The sequence below is a fragment of the Corapipo altera genome, unplaced genomic scaffold (assembly GCF_003945725.1).
Source record: "Corapipo altera isolate COAL_440 unplaced genomic scaffold, ASM394572v1 23b, whole genome shotgun sequence".
Classification (NCBI taxonomy): domain Eukaryota; kingdom Metazoa; phylum Chordata; class Aves; order Passeriformes; family Pipridae; genus Corapipo; species Corapipo altera.
This window is the reverse complement of record NW_020884885.1, coordinates 679,634-692,531: the sequence shown is the minus strand read 5'-3', so window position 1 is coordinate 692,531 and position 12,898 is coordinate 679,634. Positions and strand designations below refer to the sequence as shown.

The 12,898-nt window shown below is 36.4% G+C and overlaps 1 protein-coding gene across 4 annotated transcripts in view; it reads left to right on the top strand.

The window, feature by feature from the left end:
- MEIS2 (Meis homeobox 2) overlaps positions 1–12,898 on the top strand; it is a 171,663-nt gene that overhangs the window by 22,450 nt on the left and 136,315 nt on the right. The window lies entirely within an intron of this gene.

Genomic DNA, 12,898 nt, shown 5'->3' with positions numbered 1-12,898 from the left:
ATTTGCCTCCAAATGTTAGATAACATCCCATTTGGTAAATTATAATTGTATGTTTGTTACAATATTAATGTTTTCATAACGCAAGACATTCAAATACACAGTATCAAGTGCTTAAATGTCTTCCTGTGTTGTTACAGACTAATTTCTTCCTATATATACCAATTTATTTGAAAGATCTAGTGTTGGAATCTGGATTTTTTTTTTTAACTTAGTTATGTAAAGGGATGTCTCCTGATGCCTGTTAGAGTTTAATTTAGAGTAGTAATTAAACTTGAATACTGCCTCATAAACAAAAGATAAACAATAAACCAGCCACGTTCCCTGCTGTTTCATAGCTTTTTTTCCCAGATGTTTTAGTCCGATAATTTTTACATAGTGAACTACCTAGCATGGAGTGCTATAGACAGAGGTCAAGGCCTAGCTCTTTGTAATGATTTTATAAAAACTTTTCATTAAAGAAATGGTAGAGTTTCCTTGTGTAGCTGATAAAATTGTCAGATACCAAAGGACACTCATTAATTGACTTTTTAATTCTCTCCCTCTTGTTTAGCAAGACAGCACTAATTAAAAAAAAAACAACCCATAAAATTTCTTTTAACTGTTGGTGACCAGCGAATGTTGCTATTTCTTAATATGAGAGTGCCTGAACAGTACGTTGGAATCCTCTCGTCACCCTTGAAAAATAAAAATGCCCTTGCAGGAACTGCTCTCTCCATGTTGATCCTAAGCAACTACGTAAATGTTCACAGTGGAAGGCTTTTAATTTTTCAAACTGCTCCTCAGGCTGCCAAAGCTTGTGTGTCCATCTCTGGGCCGCTCCTCTGCCAGCCATGATCTTTCTAATTGCCAGGTACTGGTAGGCCGTTCAGCTGCAGAAGCCATGTTATTTTCACTGGGTGGGGTAATTACTGAAAGCTGAGAATAGCTGCACTAAAGACACGGGGATACTTTCATGATCCCATTAGCATAAGAGAGGGTAAATTATTCATGCCAAGTGAGGATTCTATGGGGAAAAGTATAGTTAATGCACATAGTTTTTAAATGTATCCCTTTCTGCTCTGAGACTAAATTCTTGTTGGATTCAGTTCTCAGACATTTACGGGAAAGCTCTAGTGGCATGTTAGATGCAGTTCATCTCTCTCTGTTTGCAGCGCTCTCAATAGAGACCATCTGGCACAGATCCAAAAGGTGATTAAACAAAATGATCAGCTCTTGTTGCTGTGTTACATGTCCAATACTCTGGATTAAAAAACATGACCCACAACAGTCAGCTAACATAATTTTTTTTTTTCTCCTCTTTCCCATTCCCCTGTAAGAATTCAGATGGTCCACAAATGTCTATGCCATCTTTGTGTCCTTATGGCCCATAATCATGAACAGGTTGTGCAAATGGCTCTTTCTGTAACACGGTCTGTTCCAGCAGCATAGAAACATTTCATATTAATTGGGTCAGTCTAATGTTCATAACGACATGGGGAAAAATTACCCAAATACGTTCCTATAGTAAACCCTTAAAATGTGCCTTTCTCCGATTAGAAAAGTGAAATTAGACATTAAGCTAATGTAGCTGATTTATTTTTCAGGACAGAGGAAAATCAAAGCATGACACTGTCGTCTGCTTAAAGTAGTTTAAAGCCCCTTCTAACCAAATAGAAAAAAAGGGGGGGAGGGGTGAGCTGTGGTTTAACACCACAATCAGGGAATGAATTTACAGTGCTATTCAGAATAGTACTCCCTTATCATAAACAAGCTGATAATCACACTGAATCTAACTCCCAATTAGCTCTTTCTTTACTCAGAGAGATCAGTGTACATGTCCTCCTTAAGCTGTGATATGTTGCTGTTGAGTCAGACAGAACGCTTGTATACCTTACATCATATTCAGAATGTCAGGATTAATGCAATATATTTACCAAAAAAACCGGCTAATCAGCAAGGTAATTTTTCAAACAAATCCGTTTAATGCTTGAATTAAGGTAAAAATGCCAAGACTGTGAAGAGAGGACATATGTATCTTATCTTTTTGGGGTTGCATCAAATGCCAAGTACTAGTGTAAATTTAACAGAAACCAGACATTGTTGGAAAGTAATTAAAGAAATATTGAAATTAAACCTACCATATGAGTGAAATATTTGTAGGCCCGTTTTGTTGCATGCATAACAATTTGCATGGAATTGAACAGTATTTCTTTCTCTTTACTTCTTGAGTTGTACTTTGTTAAATATGGCAAAGGAATCACCTCTGTGTATTCAGTTATAGGACTGGAGGGATCTATTTCATGCTGAGGATGTTTACAGTTCAAAATCAGTAGGTTTACTTAGAGGAGAAATTTATTTAAAAAACAAAACCAAACCAAAACAGTAACCAAAAAACCCAACCCAAACCAAAACGATAACAAACAACAAAAAACCCAAAACAAACAAAACCCAAAAAGCCTGAAAGCCTTCAAATCTATGCCAAGAAAAATCAAATTCCACTTTTGAAAGCTTAGAAGATCCACTGAGGCTATTAGCATCCCTTACTGTGCAATGTTGTTGTGGTTTAACTCCAGCCAGCAGCTCAGCTCTACACAGCCACTTGTCCATTCCCCCCAGCCAGTAAGATGGGTGAGAGAATCAAAAGGGTAAAAGCGAGTAAACTCATACTTTGAGATAAAGATAGTTTAATAGGTAAAGCGAAACGAGGAATTCAGCACTTCCCCTCAGCAGGCAGGTGTTCAGCCATCTGAAGAGAAGCAGGGCTCCCTCATGCGTAAGGGTGACTTGGGGCAACAGCTGCCATCACTCTGAGCATCTTACCCTTCCTCCTTCTTTTTGCAACTCTATAAGCTGAGCATGGCACCAAATGGTGGGGGATATCCCTTTGGTCACTTGGGGTCATCTGTCCTGGATGTGTTCCCTCCCAGGTTCTTGTGCTACCCCAGCCTCCTTGCTGGTAGGGTGAGGTGAGAAGCACTTCTGCTTCTTTCCTTGATGCTGGGCAAGTGCTACTTGGCAATAAAAAAGCATCCCTGTATTATCAACACTGTTTCCAGCACAACATAAAATTTTGCCTCATGCTAGCCAATGTGAAGAAAATTAACTCTACCCCACATAGAACCAACACAAAGGTGAAAACCATAGGTAAAAGGCACAGACAGAGTGCTCAGAGCAGGAGGGCAGACTCCCCCAGCTCAGTGCAGCCTGGCGAATGACAGAGACCCACATAGCCTTGCGGGGCTTAAGGCTATTGCAAGGCAACTCATACTCTGTTATTATGCTGATTTTCAATTGATTTTTTGCTGTACAGCACTTGTTGAAGACCCTCTAGAGCATCAAACACTGCATTATGGTACTACATTTTGTAGTACGCTGGCCCTTTGTTTTAACGCCTCGTCTTTGCCTGAGAAGAGGAGTGCTAACCACTCCGTGATTGCTCCAGCTTCTGAGCAGCTTCTGTATCTGGGGAAGTAGAACAGGTGAAGATTTGACAGCTGAGTTTAGCTGGCTCTTAATGCGATTTGTTGCATTTGTTTATAGTTCTCAATTTTCAAACCATTCTGATTTTGAACTACTGTAAAATCTTGCTTTTGATTTATAAAATTACTTCTCATGAAAGTAACTGATTTCAGGGTACTAATAAACCCAAATCTGGGTCTGGTGTACTTTCTAGTAACAGGTGCTAGAGGTTGTTAAAGCTGGAACTGAGGTTGCAGGAAGCTTAGTGTAGGCTAAACTGAGTAATTTCTCCTATTTTGTACGTTCCTGTTTCTTCACTTAAGCCATTGTATCACTCAGATAAGCTTTTCATTCACTAAAAAATAAAACCATCTACATGAAAGTCTTGATAACTGATGATTTTTAAAATACATGAGTGTCTATATATTTAGGATCTCATCTTTAAATGAATGTTTACCATTTTAACCAATGGTTTCTACTGGTTTGTGTAAGTCTTTGTGCATGCAGTAGAAGATGTAAACGAGTATTTAAAATTGTTTACAACGATAACAAAGTGTACTTGAAAATACGTGTAGAAACTTATATTTGCAACTCTCCGGTGTTACGTGAGCTATAAAAAAGCAGTGTAGTCATAAAGACAGGATAATACAGGGAAATAGTGACCACCACCTTAACTACCCCACTATCTGCACGATGACCTAAATGGAAGGACGTCTGTTATTTTGGTGGCCTCCCTGTAGCTTCTCAGTTTGCTGCCAAACGAACAGATATGTCTGTCTACCCAGCAACTAACTGCAGAACTGAATCCAATAGGACTCCATGTAAGTTACATGCCCTCTCTGACATGTGGTCTTCCCCATTTGTACAATGACCACTAGAGTACTTAGATGTTCCATGAATGATATGAAATGGTCATCTGTTGTCATGGACCACTCTGATATTACAGGAATGCAGGGTTATACAGAAAATTCTTCTATTGGTGTTCTTCTACTGGGCTTCCTGAATTTCATAAAATAAGCTTTGGATATACTACATTTGTAAATTATTGTATTTGTTGTTTAAAAACACATTCTTTTTTCAACAAAGGTGAAAAAAGGTGAATGAAATACTCGATCTTTTAATTTCATATAGTTTTTAATGAACAAGACTTACAAAGTGATAAATAAAGAATGACATGGATCGTATCACCAGTTCTTTAGTGATGTTTCCATAAAGATGAGAAGTCTCAAGTAGTGTTTCCAATGTTTAAAAAATTGTAATATCACTATACATGTGTTTTATATTCCTTGTATATATGCCTTGTTTAGTGGGGCTTTTTTGTTTTGTTTTGTTTTTTTCTCTCTCCCCCGGAACAACCATAGTAAATATAGATCAAGAAAAACTTGGATTCTCTGTTCATTTTTGGGTCTTAGGGACTCAATGGTGATGTTGGTTTTAAACAAGATTGTGTAATGCATTGTCTATTTTTTCTCTTCTTTAGGAATTCGATAGTACTCTAGAGCAGGTTGTGATGCTTAGTGACCTTGCACATCAATAGCTCTGTATTTTAAACATGGACACTGATTTTTCTCATCCATGCCCTACTCTGTTACCTATGAGTTTTCAGCATAAGCAAAGGCAGTGGTGGCTAAGAATGAAAGCTAAGGGCATCAGAACTGGCAGCAGTATCATGAATAGTCTGCTTCCTATTTAGATATTTTTTGTTAACTATGAAATACGTCATATGTGTCTGAGGGGGGAAATTAATAACATTTTACATAGTTATTTTACAGTTAGTACTGCTTTTAGTCTTAATAAGCACACCAATCTAGATTTAGTAGCTTGGCTTTCTACAGAACTTAAGAATAATATTTTAAAACATAACAAATAGATGTCTTGATCACAGTACTCATGAGAGATCTGTCTTTTGTTGATGAATCAGCAGAGGACTGTCCAGAGAAGGACTGAAGGAAGGAGGTGGGAGTCAGTTAAAAGCAGTTCTTTCTTCTCAGAAGAGAGAAGAGGAAGACATTATTCACATAAGATCCTAATGCTTCTTGCATGGAATCAGTAGCAATAGCAAGGGTGTTGCTACTTTCAAGTCTGCAAAGTTTGGGTCAAATACATCCAAATAAATAAAAGCAAAGCATGATTCTCTTATCTAAAAAAACAAAGACATGAAAAAACACCTCTATTAGCTTTTTTACAATTTCCATAGACACTACTGCCATTAAGACATGTAGGATCTACAAAAAGACAGCTATAAAATTTTAATACTTACTAATGTATTTTGGAACAAACTTTAATCATGCTTTATATTTTGGAGGGCAAATATTAGTAAGCACCAGCCTTTTTTATTTGAACAGCAAAGTTTTGAATCACTTTTTTTCCTCTGGTGGTTTTTAAATGTTACATTGAGCTTCAGAGAAGAATTAATTTGTGCTTTCAGTTCAGCTAATTTCTTGAAATGCTAACAGTTTTTAAAATCTATTGGAGAGAATAAACTTATGCAGTAAATTTAAACTTAACTTTAAGGAATTACGCTACTTCTCTTTGATTGCACTCAATATAGTAATTCAGGTAGGTGTGGAGCTGGAGAAAGTAAATGATTCTTTGTTTTCTACTGTTACATATGGGTGATTTATAAGTGACAGCCCCAAAGCCTGGCTGTTTTTAAGTTATTTGTGAATCTGTCCTTACCCCAGCATAAGGAGCGAACAGGGTAATTGTCTGATGGTAGAGTTGGCATGATGGCCCTGGTGACCCTGTTCCTACCTACAGCTGGGGCGGTGAGCCCAGGAAAGAGCAAGACAAAGTGGTTTCCCCCTGCTTCACTGACTTCCCAGCTGCTTGGAGGCTGAAGTCTATTGCTAACTCCAGATGCTCAAACTTGCACTGAGTTCTGTCCTAAACTGCTGGCCTCATAGCTTGTGGAAAGAGCTCAAATTATTTTACGGATGGTTACCCTTGTACACTCTTGGCACTAGACATTCCTCACGCACAGGCTAAGATTGGGGTCTTCTACTTTCTTGTGTAAACAGAGCATTTGCTATAACTGACAAGGATTGGTGGAGCAGCCATGAAAGTGAGAGAGGGGAATTCAGCAAAATTTCTATTAACATGTGATTCATACCATGACATTTTTTGACAACCCTGGCATTTAATTCTTAAAAAGTAAAGAGTGCACTTTTCCTTATAATCTTGTGTTATGCCCACCATATTGTGACAACAATTGTTTAAACAATTACATATGTTTAAATTTTCTTTGAGCCCCTCCACATACAGCTGTAAGTTCATCATACTTAGACTAAAGGCAGCCCCTATTTGCAGAGAGTTCAGCAGAGTGAATATAGTAAATGCATATATATAATGTTAATGCAGGACTTGGTGCTAAGGTTTTAAGTAATTTACAAGTGTAAAATTTGGAAGCTCACATGAACTTCCTCTCTAATTTTACACTCCTTCCTAAAGAGGATGGAACATCACTTAAATAGTACAAATCAAAATTTTTCAGCTTGGATCTTCCTTCCTAATTCCTCACACCTTAGGTTTACCACTTACTGATGGTTCTCTGTTTTATGAGACTCCTGACCCTGTACATCTGTTAAAGTGGATAGTTCAGAATGAAGATAACCTCCTACTCAGTAGGACTGCAATATTCTCTTAGCTCCTACTAGATGCTTGAACAAGCAGAGGGCTTAAGTGAAATCCTTCAGCTGAGCCAAAATCTGTTCTTATTTAGGGACTAATCCAAAGCCTGTTAAATCAACAGAAAGAGACTTTGGTTGACTTCAGAGAGCTTTGGATCAGGCCCTTCCTTGCTAATACATCTGAAATCAGTGGAGGTACATTAGGCTTCTGCCAGTGGAAAAAAAAGGGAGAGGAATTGTCCTTTATACCTAACATATTGAGGTCCTGGTGCTCAAATAGTGCCCCAAGTACTTAATTGAGACAACAATAATTTTGACTTGATTACACTGCTTAGTGTTCACGGACTCTCATTCAGCTGAGTACGTAATTCAGTTGCTTAAAACAACCGTGTTGTTCATCCACCTCATGCCCAAACATTATTTTTGTTTGCTAATGTTTTATATCAAGAAATTTCTTGCAAAAAGTAAAAATGGAGGGTGTCAGTTCTTGTATTGGATTTCTTTTTGTATTTTTGTGCTATTAGACTGTTAAGAAAGCTGTTTTGAGTGAAAAATACTCAGTCCATTGAACATGTAAAACCCAAGGAGTGTAACTTTTACTGTCAATTCCCCGCCTTGAGAAAATTATTAAAGCCCCGTGTCTTCTGTACAGCCAAAAGGCTGTTACCTTTTTATTTCTTCATTAATGTCTTTTATTTTTATTTCTCAGTGTTAAGCTGAAATCCAAATTATAATTTGCCATTTGTGTAATAATTAGCATTACGGAGATGGCAAATATTTTTAGGCAAGAAATGGCAAAGGATTAAAATTCCTATGTATATTTCAGCACAGACTTTCCATTTTCTGAAGTACCTACAGTAACAGAAGTAGGACCTCAGTCCAGAAAAGGCTATTACATTGCCTTACTCTGTATATTAAAGACCCATTACTGAAATGAAAAGGCTCATATTAAGGTTAATATTGACCAACTCAGCCTTTGTAAGATTTGTTTTCAATTGACACTTTTGCTCTAGCCATAAACTACAAGTATTTGCCCTAAAAATAAAGTTGTAAGTTTTGCCTCCTTTAGCTCATTAGACTTCTGATTAGATTTCATGTGCTTCTGAATCCGTGCACTTAAGATTCATTTTGGGTATTCAGACACTTAACATATTTTGTGCAAAACACCTGTCAAAATGTGAAAATGTATTTAAGTAAGTAATATTTCTAGTTCATAACTCTTTTTTTGGTGATAAATATCTTCCTAGATGCAAAGTGTTAATTAATGCTTTGTTTTAATAGACTTATATTTATTCAGGAATGTTTTATCCATTTTGTGTAAAATAGTAGATTCTATAAGTTTAGAGTATTACAAAATTAAATTTTGATTTAGAGGTTACCAAAATGCTTAATGAATATAGGTGCTTTTCATTTTAGGGAAACAGGGATAGGCTGATCTGTGCTACCATCTCATATGACTTAAAATTTTGCATGTTCTGTTCTTTGCTTGTGCAATGATTTTAAAAAGAGGAAAATTACTACAGTGCTCCTACTTCAGTCCAAGAGAGAAGTAACAATGCAGTTTTCCAGTTAAAAAAAAACATAACAAAGACTATCATATGTGTTGAATATTTCTTAGATTTTAATTGCTTATAGATTTTACTGTTTTCTTTCAGTTTTATGAGACCATATCTCAACTTCACTATAGTTCACAAACTTTAGATGTTGTTGATAGATAACCACTATGTATGGTCCTGTTTTCTTCTTTCTTCTCTCAGAATAATGAAGTTCATCCTACCTTCTCTATTTCAAGAAAAGCTTCTGTGGTGCATATCTGCATTGATAGATGAAACACTTTCATTTATCTGTGAATTGGTTATCCTAATTATTTCCCTGAGTTAGATGTTATTAACAGTTCATATTCCCAGCTCTGAGCATAGTTTGGCATAAAGTTGTGTATATTAGCAAGGTTTTATGAAGGAAGGGGTTTACTGATTTTTTAAAAGATCTTTCATTCATGCTATTAATCTATAAATCAGGTTCAGCTAAAAATTTGCCCCTTTTTTGTTGTTTTGTTTTTTTCTTCTGAATCTGAATTTGGGTAGGCCTTTCTAATCTGGTAATTCATCAGCAACATTCAGGGTTTGGTTTCACACCCCTCTCTGCTTTCTTGTAAACTAATCCTACAGTCATAAGACCACCAAAGAGAACGTCATTTTAGCTAGAAGTCCACACTGTCAGAATGCAGGTTTACTGTATGCCAATTAACCCTCCTTTAAGATCTTCCAAATGGCTATCAATCTGGTTTGTTTAAAAGAAATAAGCTGTCCTTTTATTTTAGAACTAGGAAAGAATTTTACATCTTTCTGAAGCAATTTTCTGCATTTTTACTGACTTCATTGATGTGAATGTAAAGTACACAATAGGTCAAATTCTGACTTCAGTGGGAGTTGGTGGGAGCACAGTCTGTACATCTGAAAGCAGACTTGATTCAATCTCAGTGTGTCTGTGCAGCAAAAAAATATCTTATCTCTATATAATTTGTCTTCATATAATCAGTGAGTACAGATTTGAGTTTGTTGTTATTTTCATAACTGCCTTACAAGAGCTCAGAGGAGTTCTCAAATTCTTGGTAGGGGTGTGTGTGTGTGTGTGCGCGTGTGTATTTTTTTTCCTTGTTTATTCACATATAAACATTTTACATGTTTCCTTACAGAATTTCCTTGTAAGGTTCAGTTATTCTTAAGAGACTGAGAACTCGTCTAGCGCATAACTTGTAAACTATGCAAAGAGCACCCTCCAGCTGAGGCAAACCCTAGAACCATCCACTTGGACCTGCTTTGCTTGCCACTGTAGAACTCTTGGATATAAGGGTCCTAGTTCAAACTGTGGTTGTGATGAGCAATACTCATGCACAATTAGATGTCCTGTGGAGGATCCATGTATTGGTCTTCTGTTCTAGTCTTCCATCAAACATCTGCATGATTAATTTTCTTTTACATAATTTGAGAAGGATATTGGTTTTGATCACCAAAAAAAGCATAACACCTTCTGCTCTTATGCCTTCTCCATGCTCATTAGCTGTTCTTGAGTTGTCTGTCTTTTTTCATTGAAGCAAGGTATAACTTCTGTGAACAAAAAGAGATTATTGCAACCAAAAGAAAACGGAGAAAGTCAGTTACACTGTGGGCAGGAATGTTGCTGTTAAATTCAGGTGAAACCATGGATTTTTTACTTGTGTGCTTTACCTTAAAACTGAGTAAAAGCTGTATCTCACATTCAGAAGAAAGACTTCATTTACACCAAGTTTCTTATACTGTAAATAACTGATTCAGCAGCCTTGATCCACTCAAATTTTACTTTCTAGCTGCCTTTTTATAACAGTCCTTTAAACACTGTTAGTTTGAAACTTATCACCTTATTTTTAGAATATCATAGGTAGAAAACATTGACTTTAAAAAAAATTCCAAGTAGTTTAGGCCTTTAACATAACATTAGAATATTTCCTTCTCTAAATCATCAGGTATATATTAAAAAGCAACTGTCAGTTGGTTTCCTTCCTGTCTTATATGTATTAAGGTTATGACAATGGAAGTTCTAAGCTTAGCTTCCACTCTCCTTTTTTTTTCAACTTAAGTTGATAACTCTGGGGCATGTTCTCTTAGTTACATTAAGTATCCATGAAGGTAGGAGTTTTTTGGTGGTGTTGTGTTCTTTGTTTGGTAGGTTTGGTTTTTTTGTGGGTTTTTTTTTTTTGTTTGTTTCTTTCTTTTGGGGTGGTGTTTTTTTTCTGTTTGTTTGGGTTTGGGGTTTTTTTTTAATAGTATGGGAAAGAATAGTAGGACATAAACCTTTTAAGAGTTGATTTTGTAAAATGTATAGGATGGACTAAAGTTTATGAGGTTTTTCTTGAATCAGCCCACATCTGTTATAAGAAACAGTAGATCTGCAGACAGGCTATGGCTTTTCTCTTGTCCAGGGAAATCCATTGAATCTTGGCCTTCATTTAGGATTCCCTCCTCATGAGCAAATTCCCATGACTGCTTTTGAACCTTTAAAAGCTTTGGTTTTGTTTTAAAAGGCCTCTGAGCATAGGCAGTGTTTTCATAGGCATTTAGAAACAAAAACTTCAGCTTTTAAACCTCCAAATGTCACTGTGGGGATTCACTTGGCTTCACAGCAGACCAAATCTGAGATAACACCTGCAAGAAATGTGTATCTGTGTGTGTGTATTTTGTGAAAATTGTGATGCACTACCTCAACTGACCCACAAATGTGACAGTGGTGTGTGTGTACTTATAAATCTTATTGTTATGTTTTTCTGTTATTCAGTTTTAAGAGCAAGCTATTATTTTGGTTCTCTGGAATGACTGATTTGGATAAGCCAATTTTGGTTTTAGATTGTTTTAATGTCTTCTTCCTCTGTGTCCTTCGATGCAAACACTAACAAATTGTCTTCAGAAGAACAGATTGAGTGAAAGTCCATGGTTATGTTTCATTATCTAAAGGGTACTGAGTTTTTTGCTCAGTACTGCTGTTTTCTTCTACAGGTAACATCAGTTGCACAATAAAAGGTAGTTTTCTGTAAGGAGATGGGTCATACCATGTGTAACCCCAGGTCTGTTATTACTTGCGAAAAAACGTACAATGGAAATGAATAGACTAGTTGTCAGGCTGGTGAAGTAACAGAAGTACTTATTTGCACTCCTTTTCATCTCCATCTCTATGTGTCTTAAACACCTGAGGTGAAATTTCGTCATGTTTTGGAGGGACGGAGATTTTCAGAATTAAGGATAAATACTGAATGAATATATTAGCACTGCCTTTCTTCTGTCCTGTGCTGTTCTCAAAACACCTGTTAAAAACAACCAAGCACATATTTCGAATTGATGATACTGACTGGCAAACTTGGCACCAAATAACCTGCTGAAACTAAAATGTTGATGCAGAACATGTGCTTAACTTAACAGTCCATAACCCTGTTTTTCAAACACTGAAATACCTACCCTGAGGAAAGCTCATAAAACTAAGGTCTTTAAAGTTCATAGATTAGACCAATGAAGCTGTGGCCATTTTTGAGAATGTGCATCTTCATTGACTCCTATTAATTCAAGATGGCCAAGTGCATAAAATAAGAAACATGAAAGCATTGAAGATTTTTTTTTTTTGAAAGTGTGCCTTTTGAAAAGGTTCAGTGTTTAAAAGAATGAGAAGGAAAGGGATCCTTGGAGAGGCAAACATTCTGCAGCTGAGAGGACTACATATTGCAGGCAGGTCTGAAAGAATCTCTGCTTGGTTTCCAAGGGTATTTAATTATTTTTAAAACATATAATGATTAATTCTTCTACAAATTCCCAGTGCCTTTAAGATTCTATTTCTTGGAATTAGGTTCAGTAATTTGGCATATCTCTAATCGTGTTTCCCCATGTGTAACATTCCAGCCATGTCTGTCTTACTTTACTGTTAAATATATAATTTATAAACAGATAGCAATCCTGATAAGCTTGTTTGAATCCATTCTAGAATGAAATTACTTGTGTGTGATAGCTTCAAGCTGCTTTAGAGTAACTGTCCTCAACAAAGAAGAAACCTTTGTTATACTATTCATCTGGAGGCACTGGAAATTAAAAATCTGAGCTACTTTAGCAACCAGGACCTATTATTTCTGAAGTGTTTCCTGAGAAATAAACTTTCTGCACAGGCAAACATGAATTTTCAACAATTATGCACACAAACAATTTTCCTTTTTGCCCTTGCCCACACAGGGTGCGGGTTTGACATGTGCAAGTTTTCTTAATTGAATTTTTCTCTCTGTGTAAGTTTTCTGACAAAAAGCTTACCATCTTCCATTT